Consider the following 25,067-nt stretch of genomic DNA (forward strand, 5'->3'; position numbering starts at 1 on the left):
CCCTTCGCACCTCTCCATCAGCGTCTTTTGTTTTGTAAATGTGTCGTCTGGCACAAGCAGCAAGCAGCCTGTTGTTCCATCCCCCACCTTGACGGAGGTCAACTCTGGCAAAAAGTTCTCCCAGCTCAAGTCAAGGCTCCTTTTCCGAATGTATGGTGCTTGGAGTTGTATAGGGTAAATAATACAGTACATCATTATATGGAATATATGCATTTCAGCTGTGTTCCGTGTCTACAAAGATCTGGATAAGTGCTGAATTAAAAGAGTATCTCTGTCTGGTCATTATTCAGGGAGTGGATGTAGAGGTGGTGCACTCCTGCAAGTACTTGGGGGTTCACATCAATGACAGGCTTGATTAGTTTTGTAACATAGAGGAACTAATATATACAGTGGTGTGAAAAACTATTTGCCCCCTTCCTGATTTCTTATTCTTTTGCATGTTTGTCATACAAAATGTTTCTGATCATCAAACACATTTAACCATTAGTCAAATATAACACAAGTAAACACAAAATGCAGTTTTTAAATGATGGTTTTATTATTTAGGGAGAAAAAAATCCAAACCTATATGGCCCTGTGTGAAAAAGTAATTGCCCCCTGAACCTAATAACTGGTTGGGCCACCCTTAGCAGCAATAACTGCAATCAAGTGTTTGCGATAACTTGCAATGAGTCTTTTACAGCGCTCTGGAGGAATTTTGGCCCACTCATCTTTGCAGAATTGTTGTAATTCAGCTTTATTTGAGGGTTTTCTAGCATGAACCACCTTTTTAAGGTCATGCCATAGCATCTCAATTGGATTCAGGTCAGGACTTTGACTAGGCCACTCCAAAGTCTTCATTTTGTTTTTCTTCAGCCATTCAGAGGTGGATTTGCTGGTGTGTTTTGGGTCATTGTCCTGTTGCAGCACCCAAGATCGCTTCAGCTTGAGTTGACGAACAGATGGCCGGACATTCACCTTCAGGATTTTTTGGTAGACAGTAGAATTCATGGTTCCATCTATCACAGCAAGCCTTCCAGGTCCTGAAGCAGCAAAACAACCCCAGACCATCACACTACCACCACCATATTTTACTGTTGGTATAATGTTCTTTTTCTGAAATGCTGTGTTCCTTTTACGCCAGATGTAATGGGACATTCGCCTTCCAAGAAGTTTAACTTTTGTCTCATCAGTCCACAAGGTATTTTCCCAAATGTCTTGACAATCATTGAGATGTTTCTTAGCAAAACTAAGACAAGCCCTAATGTTCTTTTTGCTTAACAGTGGTTTGCGTCTTGGAAATCTTCCATGCAGGCCGTTTTTGCCCAGTCTCTTTCTTATGGTGGAGTCGTGAACACTGACCTTAATTGAGGCAAGTGAGGCCTGCAGTTCTTTAGACGTTGTCTTGGGGTCTTTTGTGACCTCTCGGATGAGTCGTCTCTGTGCTCTTTGGGTAATTTTGGTCGGCCGGCCACTCCTGGGAAGGTTCACCACTGTTCCATGTTTTTGCCATTTGTGGATAATGGCTCTCACTGTGGTTCCCAGGAGTCCCAAAGCTTTAGAAATGGCTTTATAACCTTTACCAGACTGATAGATCTCAATTACTTCTGTTCTCATTTGTTCCTGAATTTCTTTGGATCTCGGCATTATGTCTAGCTTTTGAGGTGCTTTTGGTCTAGTTCTCTGTGTCAGGCAGCTCCTATTTAAGTGATTTCTTGATTGAAACAGCTGTGGCAGTAATCAGGCCTAGGGGTGGCTACGGAAATTGAACTCAGGTGTGACGCACCACAGTTAGGTTATTTTTTAACAAGGGGGCAATTACTTTTTTACACAGGGCCATGTAGGTTTGGATTTTTGTTTCTCCCTAAATAATAAAAACCATCATTTAAAAACTGCATTTTGTGTTTACTTGTGTTATATTTGACTAATGGTTAAATTGTTTGATGGTCAGAAACATTTTGTGTGACAAACATGCAAAAGAATAAGAAATCAGGAAGGGGGCAAATAGTTTTTACACCACTGTATATGTATATTATATATATATATATATATATATATATATATATATATATATATATATATATATATATATATATATATATATATATACACTAATAAAAGGCAAAGCCCTCACTCACTCACTCTCCAACCTCCCGTTTAGGTAGAAGGCTGATTTTTGGCAGGCTTATTCCTTACAGCTTACTTACAAAGGTTAAGCAGGTTTCATTTCGAAATTCTACACGTAACGGTCATAACGGTCGACAACGTCTGCCATGTTGAACTTTCTTATTTATGGCCCCATCTTCACAAAATTTGGTATGTGGCTTCCCTGCGCTAACCGAAACTGATGTACGTACTTATTTCAGTGGTATGACACCACTGTCGGCCACCATATTGAACTTTCTAACGTCACTAATTTTCCAACTTCCCATCTAGGTAGAAAGCTGACCTTATCTTCACGAAATTTGGTAGGTGGCTTCCCTGCGCTAACCAAAACCGATGTACTGTATTTCTTATTTCAGTGGTATGATGCCACTGTCGGCCGCCATATTGAAGTTTCCAATGTCACTAATTATCCAACTTCCCTTGTAGGTAGAAGGCTGAAATTTGGAAGGCTCATTCCTTTCAGCTTACTTACAAAAGTTAAGCAGGTGTCATTTCAAAATTCTACGCGTAACGGTCATAACGGTCAACAATGTCCGCCATGTTGAACTTTCTTATTCATGGCCCCATCTTCACGAAATTTGGTAGGCGGCTTCCCTGCGCTAACCGAAACCAATGTACGTACTTATTACGGTGTTATGACGCCACTGTCAGCCAACATATTGAACTTTCCAACATCACTAATTCTCCAACTCCCATGTAGGTAGAAGGCTGAAATTTGGTACTTATTTCGATGGTATGAGGCCACTGTCGGCCGCCATATTGAACTTTTCAACGGTCTATGTTACTTATGGGCCCATCTTCGAGAAATTTGGTAGCGGGTTCCCAATGCTAACTGAATCCTACTTACATACATATATAGGTCCAGAGCCTGCAGCTCGGTCACCGTGTGAGGCGGTGTTGGGTCCCCCATCCCAACGCCTCCCACGTTGTTGGCTGCCTGCCTGTATAAGGCCGTCTATTGCTCCAGTCTCTACATTCCCTTCCTTGCTTCGCCACGGAATTCACGTCTCCCTGCTGATACTGTAACTACAGCCTTTTTATTTAATCCACGGCTTCTCCGCTGTTTTATTGTTCTTTTATTATGAGTATAGTTATTGTGTAGGTATTTTAGACGTACTTTACATTGTTCAAGTACCCATTTCCTTTATCATTCCAACCGTACCCCATTAACATGTCTATCGAAGTGATCACCATCGATCAAAGAACTGTAACTTAACAAGTGGTTTCCATGCCCGGAGATGGCACCTACCTTTTCCATTCTCTTTGTTACATATTGCACGGCCATATCAGGCTCACTCTTGATATCCGGAGGAACATTGTGTCTTATGTATTGAGTGACTGGGACAGGTTCAAGGTGTGGACTGATGACGGTACAGGAGATAATTATTATACACAGGAGCACTAGAAGAGTGAAATGCTTAAGCCCTTCACCTATGCATCTGCATGTGAGTTGATGGCTGCCGCTGATTTCTTCAGTTGTCGCTTTCAAGTGTACCAAAATGGCCAAATATTTTACACCTATCGACAACCGCCAATGCCTCTTAAACATCTTAGATTGACAGGTGACGATTTCAGTAGTGGGCACTTGGATGTTTATGAATGTTTAAACTCTTAAAAGCTGGATGTGAAGTTATCGATGAAACCGGTTGTATACTTACAACGCTTGACAAATGCCGAATGTCTCTTCAACACAAGTCCTACAAATACTGTCGTAATTGAAACGAACCATGAAACTCAAACCGATTATGACAGCAGCAATCCAAGCTGTGAGATCTGAAACAAGATTACTGTGCACATGGCCAACTGTACATTGCATGCACAAGAGTAAGCTCAGCGCACAGCTTGGTCATATTACAACCGGAGGGCCAAACTCAGAATGTGGTATACAAAGAGATCCTTAACAAATAATTATTGGTGTATTTTCCCTCAGTTTAAAAAGGTTTAATTCTCTTCTTAATAAAAATTTTAAGTAGTATTATTACTGCAAAGCTGGTATTTTGCTAGTGTATATATATATATATATATATATATATATATATATATATATATATATATATATATATAATATTTATATATATAATATACTAGTAGAATACCAGCTTCAGAGAGAAGTAGTGTGTTAAAGAAGGTACGAAAAAAGAAAAGGAAAAATTTTAAAATAACGTAACATGGTTGTTAATGTAATTGTTTTGTCATTGATATGAGTGTTGTTCTCATATCTATCTCTCTCTCTCTCTCTCTCTATATATATATATATATATATATATATATATATATATATATATATATATATATATATACATATGTTGTTCTCATATCTATCCATATATATATATATATCTCTATCTATCTATCTATCTATATATATATATATATATATATATATATATATATATACCCGCTTGGCAGCGGAGAAGTAGTGTGTTAAAGAAGGAAAGAGAAAAAAGGAAACATTTTGAAAATAACGTAACATGATTGTCAATGTAATTGTTTTGTGTATTTGCGCAGCGCCACAAAGTTGTTTTCGTAGCTGCATCAGAAAATGTACCACACGCCTGACACGCCTCCTTTTACTGTTTTCTCACAGCTTGGATTGCTGCTGTCATATATATATACACACACACACACACACACACACACACACACACACACACACACACACACACACACACATACATACATACAAATATATACATATATATATATACACATACATATCTACATATCTATATACATATCTACATATACACATATATATATATATATATACACATACATACATATCTACATCATATATACACACACATACATACATACACACACACAAATTATATATATGTGTGTATGTATGTATGTATGTGTGTGTGTGTGTGTGTGTGTGTGTGTATATATATATATACACATACATACACTTGTGTGTATGTTTGTATGTGTCTATATTCGTGTGTATAGGTTTGGTCACTGAGTGCAAGGGAAAAATAATAAATTATAGTCTATAAGTTATTAAACAGTAAAACATTAACGTTTTAACTACAGGTACTTTGAAATTACATTTTCTATGTGAACGTTCAAATTTGTGCCTCTGGTAATGTGCCTTACCGGCATTTAAAGAAAATTAGTTTTGTGTCCTCTGCAGTGTTAAGAGAGAAAGGCTTTGGTTTGGGATAAAAGGAAAAAAGGTGTAATGAAAGCAAAGTTGCCTTTTTCTTTTATATAGTATAGAGAGATGTGTTCGCTGACGTTATGATCGCCTTTTGGGGACAATCGTGGTGGGTCTTGTGTAGACTGGTGAGACGCCCCGCCATTAATCGGCTGTGATGGCACTGTCAGTCCTCCACTCCTGTGCGTGTCTTCATAATCCGAGCTGAGGACCTCATAATCGTGATATCGCAAAAGAAAGTGTGAATCGCCTTAATATTCTTTTGCCGTGGTGTAGAAAAGGGGTCCCGTGGTTTGCACTTGTCTGGGCTATAGCGCAGGGGGAGGATGAAAAAATTAAAAGTGCTCACTTTGACTTAAGACAGAAGCGCAGTCAGCGCTCAAAGGCCGGCACAGCTATGCACGCCAGCTGGCTGCTCGACTTTTGCTGGGCAGGAGACCCCAGTTTTGCAGACACGCTCATGATATCAAAAGTCTCAGCTCTTTGGAGGTCATTCATATATATATATATATATATATATATATATATATATATATATATATATATATATATATATATATATATATATATATATATATACATAATACCAGCCCTGGAGAAGTAGTGTGTTAAAGAAGTAATGAAAAGAAAAGGAAACATTTTAATAATAACGTAACATGATTGACATTGTCATGAGTGTTGCTGTCATATATATGCCTGCCTAAATAAGTCATCCCCGCTTTGCTCTTACTTTTTTACCGTTCATTTAATCATGGCTAGTGGCGGAAAAATTATAAAATGGAAGGAGGATGGCTTTACCAAAACAATTATTGATGGCGAATCGATTATTCATAAAGCTTGAATTGGTGATCTGTTTTTCTGTGTTAACCTCATATTTTTCATACTTCTTCTCAAACTAAGGTGGTGCGAGGGTAAAATGAATCGGGATGCGCTTGATCAATATAATCGTGTACCAGGAAATCATGCATTGACAAAAGCTCCCTTTGCTTGTAATGCAAAGTGTGATTAAATGCATTATTTTTAACGCGTAATGGAGCACATGCATCAAGCTTCTCAGCTGTGCTTGTGCTAAGAAAAGGAAAGATTTTAAAAATAACGTAACACGCATTGTCAATGTGACCTTTTGTAAGTAGTGCCTGGAGGATTCAGTGTGGAGAAACTCTAGAGACAGCGCGTGTATTAACTTGTGGATTTTTCTGTGAGTATTTGGTGGCAGTCTGACGGTTGCTTCGAAGACGGCGTTAGCCGCGAGCTCAGCTCAGAGCGAAATGAGATGAATGAGAAGGGGAGATGATGACGTGACTCCCCCACCCGCCTTAACTGTCAATCCCCCACAAACACAGTCTCGGAATTTGCATAAGCACACCCCTTCACCTACAATTTTAACTTAGTTACAAAGTGATCAATACTCGCTTATATCCCAAGGCCCTCTCATTAAACTTGTATCTCGTGATTACCTGTGGGCATGTGAAACGCCAGTGGTAGCCTGTCTATGAACTTAATTTAAAGTTTAGGTTTACACCTTGCTTTCTTCCGAGGTAGCAGCACTCATGAATATGGTAGTATATGTCACTCGCCGCTTCTTATTGTTTCGCTGCCTTCTCAATTATATAATGCATGTTTTCTTAAGCTTTTTGGAGGTCTTCCTGGTTTTCTACGCACTGCGCTGACAGTCAGTTCACGGATTACGTGGGAGGCGTGATGATGTCACACCTAAACTCCTACCCCGCCTTTCCAGCTCAACTCTATTACAGTTAATGGAGAAAAATACCTTCCAGTTATGACCATTAGGCGTAGAATTTCGAAATGAAACCTGCTCAACTTCTGTAAGTAAGCTGTAAGGAATGAGCCTGCCAAATTTCAGCCTTCTACCTACACGGGAAGTTGTTGAATTAGTGATGAGTGAGTGAGTGAGTGAGTGAGTGAGTGAGTGAGTGAGTGAGTGAGTGAGTGAGTGAGTGAGTGAGGGCTTTGCCTTTTATTAGTATAGATATATATAAAATATATATATATATATATAATATATATATATATATATATTTAATATACAGGGTGGGCCATTTATATGGATACACCTTAATAAAATGGGAATGGTTGGTGATATTAACTTCCTGTTTGTGGCACATTATTATATGTGAGGGGAGAAACTTTTCAAGATGGGTGGTGACCATGGTGGCCATTTTGAAGTCGGCCATTTTGGATCCAACTTTTGTTTTTTCAATAGGAAGAGGGTCATGTGACACATCAAACTTATTGGGAATTTCACAAGAAAAACAATGGTATGCTTGGTTTTAACATAACTTTATTCTTTCATGAGTTTCTGACCACTTATAAAATGTGTTCAATGTGCTGCCCATTGTGTTGGATTGTCAATGCAACCCTCTTCTCCCACTCTTCACACACTGATAGGAACACCACAGGAGAAATGCTAGCACAGGCTTCCAGTATCCGTAGTTTCAGGTGCTGCACATCTTGTATCTTCACAGCATAGACAATTGCCTTCAGATGACCCCAAAGATAAAATTCTTTGGGGGTCAGATCGGAAGACCTTGGGGCCATTCAACTGGCCCACGACGACCAATCCACTTTCCAGGAAACTGTTCATCTAGGAATGCTCGGACCTGACACCCATAATGTGGTGGTGCACCATCTTGCTGGAAAAACTCAGGGAACGTGCCAGCTTCAGTGCATAAAGAGGGAAACACATCATCATGTAGCAATTTCGCATATCCAGTGGCCTTGAGGTTTCCATTGATGAAGAATGGCCCCACTATCTTTGTACCCCATATACCACACCATACCATCAATTTTTTTGTTCCAACAGTCTTGGAGGGATCTATCCAATGTGGGTTAGTGTCAGACCAATAGTCGTGGTTTTTTTTGTTAACTTCACCATTCACATAAAAGTTTGCCTCATCACTGAACAAAATCTTCTGCGTAAACTGAGGGTCCTGTTCCAATTTTTGTTTTGCCCATTCTGAAAATTCCGTGCGCCGATCTGGGTCACCCTCTTTGAGATGCTGCAGTAGCTGGAGTTTGTAAGGGTGCCATTTGTGAGTAGTTAATATACGCCGAAGGGATGTTCGACTGATGCCACTCTCCAGTGGCATGCGCCGTGTGCTACGCTGTGGGCTCTTGCTGAATGAAGCTAGGACAGCCACTGATGTTTCTTCATTAGTGACAGTTTTCATGCGTCCACATTTTGGCAAATCCAACACTGAACCAGTTTCACGAAACTTAGCAAGCAGTTTGCTAACTGTAGCATGGGAGATGGGTGGTCTCGTAGGGTGTCTTGCATTGAAATCTGCTGCAATGATCCGGTTACTGCGTTCACCAGACATCAACACAATTTCTATCTGCTCCTCACGTGTTAACCTCTGCGACATGTCAATGGCTGTAAACAAAAAGAAACTTGTAAATAACTCATGAAAGAATAAAGTTACGTTAAAACCAAGCATACCATTGTTTTCTTGTGAAATTCCCAATAAGTTTGATGTGTCACATGACCCTCTTCCTATTGGAAAAAACAAATGTTGGATCCTAAATGGCCAACTTCAAATGGCCACCATGGTCACCACCCATCTTGAAAAGTTTTCCCCCTCACATAACTAATGTGCCACAAACAGGAAGTTAATATCACCAACCATTCCCATTTTATTAAGGTGTATCCATATAAATGGCCCACCCTGTACGTATATATATATATATATATATATATATATATATATATATATATATATATATATATATATATATACACTAACCTAAAGGATTATTAGGAACACCTGTTCAATTTCTTATTAATGCAATTATCTAATCAACCAATCACATGGCAGTTGCTTCAATGCATTTAGGGGTGAGGTCCTGGTCAAGACAATCTCCTGAACTCCAAACTGAATGTTAGAATGGGAAAGAAAGGTGATTTAAGCAATTTTAAGCATGGCATGGTTGTTGGTGCCAGACGGGCCGGTCCGAGTATTTCACAATCTGCTCAGTTACTGGGATTTTCATGCACAACCATTTCTAGGGTTTACAAAGAATGGTGTGAAAAGGGAAAACCATCCAGTATGCTGCAGTCCTGTGGGCGAAAATGCCTTGTTGATGCTAGAGGTCAGAGGAGAATGGGCCGACTGATTCAAGCTGATAGAAGAGCAACTTTGACTGAAATAACCACTATTTACAACCGAGGTATGCAGCAAAGCATTTGTGAAGCCACAACATGCACAACTTTGAGGCGGATGGGCAACAACAGCAGAAGACCCCACCGGGTACCACTCATTTGCACTACAAATAGGAAAAAGAGGCTACAATTTGCACGAGCTCGCCAAAATTGGACAGTTGAAGACTGGAAAAATGTTGCCTGGTCTGATGAGTCTCGATTTCTTTTGAGACATTCAAATGGCATAAACAGAATGAGAACATGGATCCATCATGCCTTGTTACCACTGTGAAGGTTGGTGGTCGGGGTGTAATGGTGTGGGGGATGTTTTCTTGGCACACTTTACGCCCCTTAGTGCCAATTGGGCATCGTTTAAATGCCACGGGCTACTTGAGCATTGTTTCTGACCATGTTCATCCCTTCATGACCACCATGTACCCATCCTCTGATGGCTACTTCCAGCAGGATAATGCACCATGTCACAAAGCTCAAATCATTTCAAATTGGTTTCCTGCACATGACAATGAGTTCACTGTACTAAAATGGCCCCCACAGTCACCAGATCTCAACCCAATAGAGCATCTTTGGGATGTGGTGGAACGGGAGCTTCGTGCCCTGGATGTGCATCCCACAAGTCTCCATCAACTGCAAGATGCTATCCTATCAATATGGGCCAACATTTCTAAAGAATGCTTTCAGCACCTTGTTGAATCAATGCCACGTAGAATTAAGGCAGTTCTAAAGGCGAAAGGGGTTCAAACACCGTATTAGTATGGTGTTCCTAATAATCCTTTAGGTGAGTGTATATATATATATATATATATATATATATATATATATATATATATATATAAACTGCTCAAAAAATTAAAGGAACACTTTGAAAACACATCAGATCTCAATGGGAAAAAGAAATCCTCCGGGATATCTATACTGATATAGACTGGGTAATGTGTTAGGAACGAAAGGATGCCACATCATTTGATGGAAATGAAAATGATCAACCTACAGAGCCCTGAATTCAAAGATGCCCCAAAAATCAGAGTGAAAAAATTATGTGGCAGGCTAGTCCATTTTGCCAAAATTTAATTGCAGCAACTCAAAATTGTATGCAGCACTTTGTATGGCCACTGTGTTCTTGTATACATGCCTGAAAACATCGGTGCATGCTTCTAATGAGATGACAGATGGTGTTGTGGGGATCTCCTCCCAGATCTGGACCAGGGCATCACTGAGCTCCTGGACAGTCTGAAGTGCAACCTGGTGGCATTGGATGGACCAAAACATAATGTCCCAGAGGTGTTCTATTTGATTTAGGTCAGGAAAGTGTGGTGGTCAGTCAATGGTATCAATTCCTTCATCCTCCAGGAACTGCCTGCATACTCTCACCACATGAGGCCAGGAATTGTCGTGCACCAGGAGCCACTGTACCAGCATAGAGTCTAAAAATGGGTCCAAGGATTTCATCCTGATACCTAATGGCAGCCAAGGTGCCTTTGTCAAGCCTGTAGCGGTCTGTGTGACCCTCCATGGATATGCCTCCCCAGACAATCATTAACCCACCACCAAACTGCTCATGCTGAATGATGTTACAGGCAGCATAATGTTCTCCATGGCTTCTCCAGACCCTTTCACTTCTGTCACGTGCTCAGGGTGAATCTGCTCTCATCTGTAAAAAGCACAGATGCACCAGTGGTGCATCTGCCAATTCTGGTATTCTATGGCGAATGCCAATCGAGCTGCATGCTGCTGGGCAGTGAGCTCAGGGCCCATTAGAGGACATGGGGCCCTTGGGTCACCCTCATGATGTCTTTCTGGTTGTTTGGTCAGAGACATTCACACCAGTGGCCTGCTGGAGGTCATTTTGTAGGGCTCTGGCAGTGCTCATCCTGTTCCTCCTTGCCCAAAGGAGCAGATACTGGTCCTGCTGATGGGTTATGGACCTTCTATGGCCCTCTCCAGCTCTCCTAGAGTAACTGCTTGTCTCCTAGAATCTCCTCCATGCCCTTGAGACTGTGCAGGGAGACACAGCAAACCTTCTGGCAATGACCCGTATTGATGTGCCATCCTGGAGAAGTTGGACTACCTGTGCAACCTCTGTAGGGTCCAGGTATCGCCTCATGCTACCAGTAGTGACACTGACTGTAGCCAAATGCAAAACTAGTGAAGAAACAGTCAGAAAAGATGAAGAGGGAAAAATGTCAGTGGCCTCCACCTGTTGAACCATTCCTGTTTTGGGGGTCATCTCATTGTTGCCCCTCTAGTGCATCTGTTGTTAATTTCATTAACACCACAGCAGCTGAAACTGATTAACAACCCCTCTGCTACTTAACTGACCAGATTAATATCCCATAAGTTTCATTGACTTTATGCTATACTCTGATTAAAAAGTGTTCCTTTAATTCTTTTGAGCAGTATATGAAGGAGCAGATACTGGTCCTGCTGATGGGTTATGGACCTTCTATGGCCCTCTCCAGCTCTCCTAGAGTAACTGCTTGTCTCCTAGAATCTCCTCCATGCCCTTGAGACTGTGCAGGGAGACACAGCAAACCTTCTGGCAATGACCCGTATTGATGTGCCATCCTGGAGAAGTTGGACTACCTGTGCAACCTCTGTAGGGTCCAGGTATCGCCTCATGCTACCAGTAGTGACACTGACTGTAGCCAAATGCAAAACTAGTGAAGAAACAGTCAGAAAAGATGAAGAGGGAAAATGTCAGTGGCCTCCACCTGTTGAACCATTCCTGTTTTGGGGGTCATCTCATTGTTGCCCCTCTAGTGCATCTGTTGTTAATTTCATTAACACCACAGCAGCTGAAACTGATTAACAACCCCCTCTGCTACTTAACTGACCAGATTAATATCCCATAAGTTTCATTGACTTTATGCTATACTCTGATTAAAAAGTGTTCCTTTAATTCTTTTGAGCAGTATATGTATATATACAGTATCTGCTCCTTTGGGCAAGGAGGAACAGGATGAGCACTGCCAGAGCCCTACAAAATGACCTCCAGCAGGCCACTGGTGTGAATGTCTCTGACCAAACAACCAGAAAGACTTCATGAGGGTGACCCAAGGGCCCCATGTCCTCTAATGGGCCCTGAGCTCACTGCCCAGCAGCATGCAGCTCGATTGGCATTCGCCATAGAATACCAGAATTGGCAGATGCACCACTGGTGCCCTGTGCTTTTTCCAAATGAGAGCAGGTTCACCCTGAGCACATGACAGAAGTGAAAGGGTCTGGAGAAGCCATGGAGAACATTATGCTGCCTGTAACATCATTCAGCATGAGCAGTTTGGTGGTGGGTTAATGATTGTCTGGGGAGGCATATCCATGGAGGGTCACACAGACCGCTACAGGCTTGACAAAGGCACCTTGGCTGCCATTAGGTATCAGGATGAAATCCTTGGACCCATTGTCAGACCCTATGCTGGTACAGTGGCTTCTGGTGCACGACAATTCCTGGCCTCATGTGGTGAGAGTATGCAGGCAGTTCCTGGAGGATGAAGGAATTGATACCATTGACTGACCACCACACTTTCCTGACCTAAATCCAATAGAACACCTCTGGGACATTATGTTTTGGTCCATCCAATGCCACCAGGTTGCACCTCAGACTGTCCAGGAGCTCAGTGATGCCCTGGTCCAGATCTGGGAGGAGATCCCCCACAGCACCATCTGTCATCTCATTAGAAGCATGCACCGATGTTGTCAGGCATGTATACAAGAACACAGGGGCCATACAAAGTGCTGCATAATTTTGAGTTGCTGCAATTAAATTTTGGCAAAATGGACTAGCCTGCCACATAATTTTTTCACTCTGATTTTTGGGGCGTCTTTGAATTCAGGGCTCTGTAGGTTGATCATTTTCATTTCCATCAAACGATGTGGCATCCTTTCGCTCCTAACACATTTCCCAGTCTATATCAGTATAGATATCCAGGAGGATTTCTTTTTCCCATTGAGATCTGATGTGTTTTCAAAGTGTTCCTTTAATTTTTGAGCAGTTTATATATATATATATATATATATATATATATATATATATATATATATATATATATATATATATATATATATATATATATAAAATTAGATATATATATATATATATATATATATATATATATATATATATATAAAGTTATATATGTCTATATATATATTGTAGCAGTAGGGACACTATCGCTCCCTTGAACCCTCAGGTACCACGCCAAACACCAGGTAAAAGTGCTACAATAATTATTTTTATTATAATAATGTGCACTAAGCACCCTTCACTCCACACTATTCATTAACCAAACAATACTAATCACTAAATCACAATAAACCAATCCTCCGACTTCCAGACGCGTTGCCCTCCTACCACCCAGCTCAGCTCGCCGTCTTGTAGCTCCCATAGTCCTTTTATAGTTTCTGACCCGGAAGTGTTTTTCATCCTTCAGTCCATAATTTCTTATCACTTCCGGGTCAGATAAAAATCCTTTTTTCTCACCCCGGAAGTACATCCTTCCTTCCGTTCATATGACTTGGAAGTACTTCCGGGGCATAGGGCAAGTAACACTCCCCAAGCCTCGTTATAGTGGCTCGTGGTGGCCCCCATGGCATCCAGCAGGGTTGTCCATAAAACTACAATGTCCATGAGGCTCCGCTGGAATTCGGTAGACCTTCCATGCCGCTGTGAGGGCTCCCTCTGGTGGCCTGGGGATATTGGCCGGAATACAAAGCCGGCCATGGACCACAATATATAACCCAGGCAGAACTGGCTGTTTTTTTTGGTTTTTTTTTTCTTAGAAGACTGTGTTCCTCTAATGTGAAAGTGGTATCCTTCATATCTTCTACAACTCTGTGATGGACAGTGCAATTATCTATGCTATGGTGTACTGTGCTGGTAATTTCATTTCAAAAGAGGCCCAATGAATCAACAAGGTAATTTAAAGAGCAGTCTCAGTTAATGGACACACTCTAGACCCTGTGGCGGTAGTAGTGAAAGAGAGAATTCAAACAGAACTGGGTGCCATTATGAGCAATACTGCACATTCTCTCTCTTACACGCTAACACAGGAGTGTGTCACAAAATGCTACTGGAGCTCCTATATACCAACAGCTAAAGGCCTGCATAATGCCTCACTGTGACTGTGAATGCCAAGTCAGAAGATTTTTTTTTTTTTATCTTATTAATATTTCTTCCTTTTTAGTCATTCTGGTACTTGTTCAGGTCATAGCATATGTGTGTATATATTTATCTATTCTGTTTTTTTTTTATTTAAAAAGCATTTGTAAAAAGCCAGATTTTCTCTTGGGAACAAATTAAGTTCTATCTAACCTAACACACTTTCTTATATTGTAAATGTTTTAAAGTGTGGGGATCGATAAAAAATGAATGCTGGCATCTCAGAATAGATATACAGTGCATTCAGGAAGTATTCACAGCGCATCACTTTTTCCACATTTTATTATGTTACAGCCTTATTCCAAAATGGATTAAATTCATTTTTTTTCTCAGAATTCTACACACAACACCCCATAATGACAACATGAAAAAAGTTTATTTGAGGTTTTTGTAAATTTATTAAAATTAGAAAAACTGAGAAATCACATGTACATAAGTATTTACAGCCTTTGCTCAATACTTTGTCGATGCACCTTTGGCAGCAAGTACAGCCTCAAGTCTTTTAGAATATGATGCCACAAGCTTGGCACACCTATCCTTAGCCAGTTTTGCCCATTCTTCTTTGCAGCACCTCTCAAGCTCCATCAGGTTGTATGGGAAGCGTCGGTGCACAGTCATTTTAAGATCTCTCCAGAGATGTTCAATTGAATTCAAGTCTGGGTTCTGGCTGGGCCACTCAGGGACATTCACAGAGTTGTCCTGAAGCCACTCCTTTGATATCTTGAATGTGTGCTTAGGGATGTTGTCCTGCTGAAAGATGAACCGTCACCCCAGCCTGAGGTCAAGAGCGCTCTGGAGCAGGTTTTCATCCAGGATGTCTCTGTACATTGCTGCAGTCATCTTTCCCTTTATCCTGACTAGTCTCCCAGTTCCTGCCACTGAAAAACATCCCCACAGCATGATGCTGCCACCACCATGCTTCACTGTAGGGTGGTATTGGCCTAGTGATGAGCGGTGCCTGGTTTCCTCCAAACATGACGCCTGGCATTCACACCAGAGTTTAATCTTTGTCTCATCAGACCAGAGAATTTTGTTTCTCATGTTCTGAGAGTCCCTCAGGTGCCTTTTGGCAAACTCCAGGCGTGCTGCCATGTGCCTTTTACTAAGGAGTGGCTTTCGTCTGGCCACTGTACCATACAGGCCTGATTGGTGGATTACTGCAGAGATGGTTGTCCTCTTTCCATAGAGGACCTCTGGAGCTCTGACAGAGTGACCATCGGGTTCTTGGTAACCTCCCTGACTAAGGCCCTTCTCCCCCGATTGCTCGGTTTAGATGGTCGGCCAACTCTAGGAAGAGTCCTGGTGGTTTCGAACTTCTTCCACTTACGGATGATGGAGGCCACTGTGCTCATTGGGACCTTCAAAGCAGTAGAAATTTTTCTGTAACCTTCCTCAGATTTGTGCCTTGAGACAATCCTGTCTCTGAGGTCTACAGACAATCCCTTTGACTTAATGCTTGGTTTGTGCTCTGACATGAACTGTCAACTGTGGGACCTTATATAGACAGGTGTGTGGCTTTCCAAATCATGTTCAATCAACTGAATTTACCACAGGTGGACTCCAATTAAGCTACAGAAACATCTCAAGGATGATCGGGGAAACAGGATGCGCCTGAGCTCAATTTTGAGCTTCATGGAAAAGGCTGTGAATACTTATGTACATGTGCTTTCTCAATTTTTTTATTTTTAATAAATTTGCAAAAATCTCAAGTAAACGTTTTTCACATTGTCATTATGGAGTGTTTTGTGTAGAATTCTGAGGAAAAAAATGAATTTAATCAATTTTGGAATAAGGCTGTAACATAACAAAATGTGGAAAAAGTGATGTGCTGTGAATACTTTCCGGATGCACTGTACATGAAGAGTACCCTGCTTATGTACCAAAGCAGAACAAGCATACAGATTGTGTTTAAATCAAGTTATTAATGTGTGTAATTAAGATGTATGACTTTATTCATGGTTTATAAATAAATTTATTATATAAATATAATAAATATTACAATCTATAAATCTAGGCATCTTTTCGATGACCCTGTATTTTAACCATGTATAAAGGGAAAATATTTTAAAAGTGACAATGTGGTAATATATGTAAAACACTGTCACAATTATAATAAATGTCTACATCCCAATTGTATAATGACATGAAGAATATTTTTTCAACAGTGGTATAGAAAATAATTTTAAAATTAATATAATTTAACAGCTCCCCATCTGTCAAATTCTTTTAGAGAAATATGAGCCTACGTTATCTAACAATAGCAACCAGTCCTTATTAACAATTTTTTTAGTAACATTATTGCTGCAGATCAGTTCTTAACTATATTTTAGAGGATTTGATGTTGTTTTCAGTGTAATAGCACTGTTTCTTTATTACAGATTTTATTCACATTGTAACTATTTTAGAGCAGATATTTTTTATCCTCCTTCTGGGTTTACTTTATATATTATTACAATGTTTACTCACATTTGGAAGAAATATTCTGAAGTGAATGTTAAATGGCAACATACTTCCATTTGTTGTATGTTACTTTTAAATTAATTAAGATTAACATAATGTGATTTCCTCAAACCAGCTTAATTTAATTCAGGATGTGAGAACCTCTCCTGGTAGCACTGAGGCCAAGGCAAGAGCCAATACTACATATAGTACTGAGTCTGTCACAGGGCTTGCTCACACATTCATTCAGAGACTGTTATTTTTCACAATGAGTCTTCCAGAATTAGTTCATACTCCATCTCTTTTCTTTCATTAGTACATCAGGGCATCAATGCAAAAGATTGTATTTTAGACGGATTGGGGTAAGAATACTGCAGTTGTTATGGTTCAGTATACTTGTTTCTCATTTTTTCTTTATCATAATAAGTTATTCAGACATATTTGCCAAATTCAATAACAAATAAATGTCCTTCCATCCATCCATCCATACACCCATTATCCAACCCACTATATTCTAAGTACAGAGTCACGGGGGTCTTCTGGAGCCAATTCCAGCCAACAGAGGGCGCAACGTAGGAAACAAACCCCGGGCAAGGCACCAGCCCAAATGTCCTTCCAAAACATAAATTTAATTCCAAAAGCTAAGACTAAATCAATATTTGGTCTCAGATACAATACTAACTTTTCTGATGTATGTTATTTTGTATTTTTTATTTTTGCAATACTTGTTTGCAATATTTATACCTGTTCTTAGCTAAAAAGACCCTGTAACAAACCCCCTCACACACACACACCTCCCCCGCTGTACAATTGGCAGGAAACTTAAACAAAGAGTTTGTCATGTTTGGCAACACAATTATGCACAAACAGATAAGGCAGCATATATCTCAGGAGTGCTCCAGTTTTCAGACAAGACTAACAGTCTGAGTTTTATTGGCCAGAAACTACTGTATCCAGTTACACATGGTGTTGTTTTGACCAAAAGCCCTAAGCTTACATGTAGTTTGACGGGGTCATTGTGTTTGTGTTGAGTGCAGCGCTAAACTCAATAAATGGTACTCTCAAATTACATGTTCCTTTTGTAAAGGGAGGGATAGTGCTGCATTGCTTTCTGTCAATATGTACAGTATATCCTTTATAACTCTACATTATATGCACAGTAGGCAAACGGATGTCAGTCCCATGTTTCTGTTATGCTGGGTTTGGTACTGTATGTGCCATGAAGAGTCATCAGAAGCACTTAATGATAACAGTGGTCAATGCCAAAGGCCCAATAACCTTTCAGATGTTTGATTATCAAATTCTTTGGCAGAGAAACAGTGGTGGTTTTGTTAAAGCAAGGGACAAGCCAGATACACGCTGAAGATGTCACAAAGAATGCTGTCCAGCACATACTCTGAGAACATGGCTGAGAATGTTGTCCGGCCATGAAGCATTACATGTGTTTGCTGTTCTCTCCATTGTTTCTATTGTCAGAATGAGAATCTGATCACCTGTCAAGAGTTCTTACTTTGCTGGCTGTCTCCATTGTTTAGTTTACAATGAACATACAAGGTGCTAATCTTTTGTGTTTTCGTTATTACAAAGCATAAATGTTTAGTATTCACATTTCTTCTCTCATTCATATATGCACCCTGTTATGGACTCTTACCCCCTCTGGATACAAAATGCAATATCTATAACTGAAGCAACAAGAAAAGAAATGAGGTTTAGGACATAACTCATTTATTTTTAAAACAAATTCAAACAACAGTAACAATGCTTACCAGAATTAGTGACCCTAGTTTATGAGGAAGAGGCCTAAGAATCCACCATGATGACATATAATCTTATGTAATATTGTCATGACTTTGGTTGTCAACACTAGAATTACCAGTGCTTACGGAAAAAACTCGTAGATCCCCGGCCCACCTTAAATCCCATCACACCTCTCCTTCAGCGTCTTTTGTCCTGTAAATGTGCCGATTAACACTAGAATTACCAGAGCCTACGAAAAAACTCGTAGATCCAGCCCACCTTAAATCCATTCACACCTGTCCGTCAGCGTCTTTTGTACTGTAAATGTGCTGATAAAGACAAGCAGCCTGCTGTTCCATCCCCAGATTGTTATTTGGAACATATACATTTCATGTGTGTTCCGTCCAAAGATCAAAAAAAATACTTTCAGAAAAGGTTCAAGGATAAGAAAACGGCAAATATAGGAGGCGGTTGGGATCGAACTGAAGTCAGCAAATCTTACTGCTATGCCACGGAAGCTGTTTTTACTACTAAAATATGAAAACGTTTCTGTTTTAACAATGTGTTTACACAGATTATTGTAGAAACGGAGCACACATGAAATGCATGTGTTCCAAATAATGATCTATTGTTTCTACTCTAAAACTCTAGTACTTCACTATATAGCTTGCTGCTTGTCTTAAGTGTTGTGTACTGTAATACATATACTCACTCAGATGCATTTTATACTTTGCAACTATTTTCTGCCTTTTAATCAACTGGCATACAGTATTATAATAAAACCCACTTGAGACTATAGTTAATAATATATACATACACACCCACCAATGGATAATAAAATGTTTTGAGGCTGACCTATGTTTTGTCTTGCTTGTGCAATCACTCTTATGTAGCTGAATGGATACATAACACATCCCTCAGAGATAGCCGTTCAGATTGGGAGCATTTGATAATCATACGAGAACAGGGTGATGTAACACATCTTCAGGTCCACAGTTTGTAGAGCAACCTTTTCAGCCTTCACAGTTTGATCACGACAATTGTCATTAGGCAGAGTAGTGTGTTACGTAGCCCTTTCATGCATGTAATCGGCATGGACTAATATCTTAAAAGATTTGCACATGATCAAGTTGTTCCTGGATAGGACATTTGAATTTCTTTCATTATGATTTCACTGTTTTGAATGTTTTTTGAACTCATAATGAGCTATGAAATGTAAATAATTTCTATATGTCACCCAGACTAAATCCATTAGATTCTTCTTGCAACACTGGGTGCAATGATGCTTCATTTTATGAGTCAATACTCTGGACATCCAATGTGCTGAAACCTTTCTTATGTTTGTTCACGAAAATCGATCTGGCCAATAACCTATCCCTATAGTTTGTGTTATGTTATACATATTACTTTATAATTTGCTTAATTTTAGCAATATTTTAACTATCATCAACCAGTGCAGCTATATGTATACCCAAAACCAGGATTTGGTTAGTAACCCATTTAAGGCAGAAATCTATTTTTTTTTAAAATCTGTGTTTACATGTGCAAGTACATTTGTGGAGTTCTCCATTTTTGCAGGTGTTCCCATATTAAACTGCCCAGAAAAGAGTTAAATGGCATAATTTGCTCCTGTGAATCAAAAAACAAGCATGAAGCCTGTGATCATTTTCTTGGTTTTTTTTTGTGTTTTAGAAATATGTTTAGTCTTTCATGTGTGGTGAAGTAAATAACATACATCCTTCTTTTTCATCCTAGACATACCTGAGCCAGCAATGATTCGTAGTATGAACACTTTACACTGTGTCACCTGATAACACTGTTTTAACATATAAATAGCTGGATAAAAAGTGATACTTTATTAATAGGTTTCTGTCAACGGATTGCATACAGCACACTATTTTCTACTTGGCTGTGTGACTGAGTTGTTTGCTTCTTGACTTAAACCAGGAATGTTAGAAATTTATATAATGATAGGTTTCTTGGGTAGACATGAAGATTAAAGGTAGGAAGAAGTATCACAGAGCAGATTGGAGTAAAGCTGTACAAAAGATACAAAAGAACATTGAATGCTTTGTCCTACATAACAGATGCTGTCAAACTAAACATAAATATGATAAAAATGGGTTAAATTTTTTCCTAAAATAATATCCACAATAGCAACTCTAGATCAATGAACAAAAGTTGTGCAGTCACAGGAAAATTATAGGCTACGTAGGCACGTTTCAAATATACAAATGTCTCAACTTTAGCTTACTTGATTATTAGTAAACTTTTCATTGTATGCTTCTTTGACATTTCACTGTACTCTTATCTGGAAACTTTGACTTGGTATTTTTTTTTAAAGAAACTCTCTTTAAATGTTTTTGGTTGAAAAATATTACATAATAGTTAATTCACAGTGTTTCTGATAATTTTTCATATAATTTTTGAAGCTTCCTAGCTGAATGAGTTCACACATAGCAGGTGCTGCTAGATGGGGCAATAACTGGCTCACCCTGTATGTGATTCTAGGTTCCAAAGGTTAACTGAACTGAGGTGAAATAAAGCAAGTGCTTGACTAGTGACAGGAAGTAGGCTAAAAGATTATTTAAAGAGGTACGTGAAGTAAGGGAACAAAAGAGAAACAGTTTTATTTGGCACAAAGATGGGAAGTGGACCATCTAGGAAATGCTCAGTGTGACAATAGTTGTGTGGTATTTTAGTTGTTTGTTTTGTATTTGTCTTGCATGTTTTGATGATTTACTCCCTTGTCTATATACAGGGGTGGGCAAAACTAGGTTTACGGTTGTTGATATGGAAAAAGGCATACGTGTTATGATTGCTACACTCAAGCACACTTTAGAAATAATAATAAGATGACAAATAAGAAGACAAATAACACAATGATTAATAAATAATAAGACAAGAATAAACTCAGTGTTTCATTTACATACATCTCTAAGCCTACTTTGTCTGCCCCTGCATATAATGTAAAGATGACTGAGTAACTCACTCATCAACAAAAACACATTTCCCATTTAGTTAAAAGCTGAGATTTGGCAGTCACTATGGAAAGACATTTAGATATATCGATATTTAGGGGTAAATCCTTCCTCTCCGATAGAAAAATAAGTACTCCAAAATCTCAAAAGTGCCTTCATGGATTTGATTGAAAAAAAAAAATAATAAAAAGAAAATTAGCTAACACATTTTATTTGTCCAAATTTGTCAGTAATTATGCTTTACAAGTCGGCTATTCTTAGGAACCCCATCCTTTTTCCTGCTGAGTGCCTCAAAAGAAGGGAAAGAATCATGCAGAGATGTACAGCTGCTACTTTATGAAAATAAATGCCGTTATTAGGAAAGGAGGACGAAAGTTCCACGAAACTCATGCAGTACACCCTATTCTGTCAAGTGGTTCTTCCTCCTCATGATGTGGTATAAAATATATACAGATTTTTAGGACGTTTCTCCTGATTGTTGATCACGTTGGTGGGAGATGATAAGTGACAGCATGTCTTGGCAAGTTTAAACAATTGCTCAGCTCAGTAAAGGAGTCTCCTTTGAACAGAAAATACAGGAGGTATACACATCAGTCATTCTTAGTGGGCTGATATTGGTGTACCCCATCAATAGGAAGACTGTTAGTGCAGTGCAGCACCCCGACCACCTCTCCCACCCCATGTTTGGCTATTATGTGGTTATGTAAAAGTAATAAAAGAAAAGAAGCAGACTGAGCAGTGTACTGCCAGTAATTTGGGTACACTTCATGCACCTGGGGCATTTTACATGATTCACGATGTACCTTCTTTTTACCTGTTTTTTTCTGTGCAATGCTTAAAATGTTCAATTCATTGTACATCCCAGTTCTTTATGTTCGGCCTATAAAAGTCATTGTATTTGTATTTGACTTTGTATTTCAACATTGACATAATTTTTGTAATTTTGGCTCTGTACACTACCACAATGGATTTGAAATAAAGCAATCATTATGTGATTGAAGTTTACTCTTTCAGCTTTACTTTAAGGGTCTTCCAGAAAATATTGTTTGAGCTATTTAGGAATGACAGCCATTTTTCTGCATAGCCACCCATTTCCAAGAACTATGTATATTGATATTTGACTGACAAGCTGTTCCATACCCAGATGGGAGCAGTTCCCTCATTATTTCATTACTATTAAGCAGGTAGAAGGACTGGAATTGATTCAAAGTGTGGAATTTGCATTTGGAAGTTGTCGGTGTGAACTCTCAATATAGCATCCAAAGAGCTGTTCATGCAAGTAAAAACAGTCCATCATTAGCCTGAGAAAACAAAACAAACCCTTTAGTTTTAAAACTTCACCTGTGAACTTGGCAACACCAGAAGGTCTAGAAAACCACAGACAATAACTGTTCTGGATGATTCCAGAATTCTGCTCTTGATGAAGAAGAACGCTTTCATAACATTTAGCCACATCAAGGATACTCTCTGGGAGGTAGACCTATCATTACCAAGTCTACAATCAAGTGAAGGCTTCAAGAAAGTAAATACCGAGGGTATACCACAAGGTGCAAAACCTCTGGCAAACCTCAAGCATAGGAAGGGCAGATTAGATTTTGCCAGGAAACATTTTTTAAAAGCCTGTGCAGTTCTGGAACTATTTCCTTTTGACAATGAAAACTAGGATTAATATATACCAGAAGGTTGGAAAGAGAAGAGAAGAAATGGCTCATGATTCAATGAATCATGATCATCCTCTGTAAAACAAGGTGGAGGCAGTTTTATGACATGCTCATTCAAGGCTGTGAATGTGAATTCAGTCACTAGTGTTTGTTGATGATATGACTGCTGGCATAAGTAGCAGGATGACTTCTGAAGTGTATAAGGCTTTATTATCTGCTCAGATTTAACCAAGTGCTGCAAAACTAATAGGACGATGCTTCACAATACAGATGAACAATGAGCAAACCAAACCAAGTGATTTTCGAAGCAAAGAAGTGGAGTTTTTTTCAATGACCAAGTCATTTGACTGACCTCAACCCAATTGGACACGCATTTCACTTGTTGAAAACAAAACTGATGGCAGAAAGTCCAACAAACAAGCAGCAACTGAAGATAGCTGCAGTAAAGGCCTAGCAAAGTATTACTAGAGTGGAAACCCAGCACTTGAAGATGACCATGGGTTTCAGACTTCAGGCAGTTATTGACTGTAAAGGATTTTCAACTGGCATTAAAAACAATCATTATATTTATTATTATGTTAGCTTGTCCAAATACTTTTGAGCCTCTGAAAGCAGGAGACCATGTATAAAAGTATCTGTCTTATTTGAACCACTCATGAAATATTTTTGTTAAATCCTGTAAAATAAAGCTGAAAGTGTATACTTCAATCACATCTTGATTGTTCTGTTTCAGATCTATACTGGTGGTGTACAGAGCCAAAATTATGAAAATTGTGTCACTGTACAAATACTTATGGACCTGACTGTATATATTAAGTTAAAGTAAACTACAATTCAGTACATATTACTTTTGATATACATCCCCCAAAACTTTAATACGGTAGGTTACAGATCAAAGTATTACATTCAATTATGATTGAAGCTATCGTTTTATAGGATGTACTACAGGATGAAATTATATTTATACCCCAAATTCCCGTTATTCTTACTAATTACTTACAGTGGGTATCGAAAAGAATCACCCTCTTTGAAATATTCCCATTTTTTTGCTTTACAGCCTTAACACTGGAATTACCAAAGCTTAGGAGAAAACTTTTAAATCCAGCCCACCTTAAACCCGCTTGCACGTCTCCATTCAGCATCTTTTGTCTTGTAAATGTGTCAATAATCCCAAGCAGCAAAGAGCCTGCTAAAGCATCCAACCACCCATCCTCCCCCCACAACCACCACCACCGGAGCAACTGCAAAAACATCTCCCAACTGAAGCCTTCTTTGTCCGGGAGTCAGGTACCTAGGCTTAAAAAAATATTGTTGTTTGGAACACATGCATTTCATGTGTGTTCCTTGTCTACAAAAATCTATGTAAGTGTAGGATGACAGAAATGTTGAACACATACCTAAAAGAAAAACTTTTTCCATGTTTTAGTACTAACAACAAAATGTAGACATGAAGTGTATAATGTGTGAAGACTGAAGTCTAAATATCAAATAAACACTTTCACAAAAGATAGGAGCATAACAGAAGAAATGCACTTTTTTCCCCCCAAGCCTATAACCAAAGATAAAGATATCAGGTTAGTGTGGCTCGTTAACGTGACTTCTTTGATACTAC

The 25,067-nt window shown here is 39.2% G+C and overlaps 1 protein-coding gene across 3 annotated transcripts in view; it reads left to right on the forward strand.

The window, feature by feature from the left end:
• The window catches only part of LOC120523519 (T-lymphoma invasion and metastasis-inducing protein 1-like), a 495,064-nt gene that overhangs the window by 271,043 nt on the left and 198,954 nt on the right, over positions 1-25,067 (forward strand). The gene's annotated exons all lie outside the window — the stretch shown is intronic.

This window comes from Polypterus senegalus, chromosome 2 (assembly GCF_016835505.1).
Source record: "Polypterus senegalus isolate Bchr_013 chromosome 2, ASM1683550v1, whole genome shotgun sequence".
Taxonomy (NCBI): Eukaryota; Metazoa; Chordata; class Cladistia; order Polypteriformes; family Polypteridae; genus Polypterus; species Polypterus senegalus.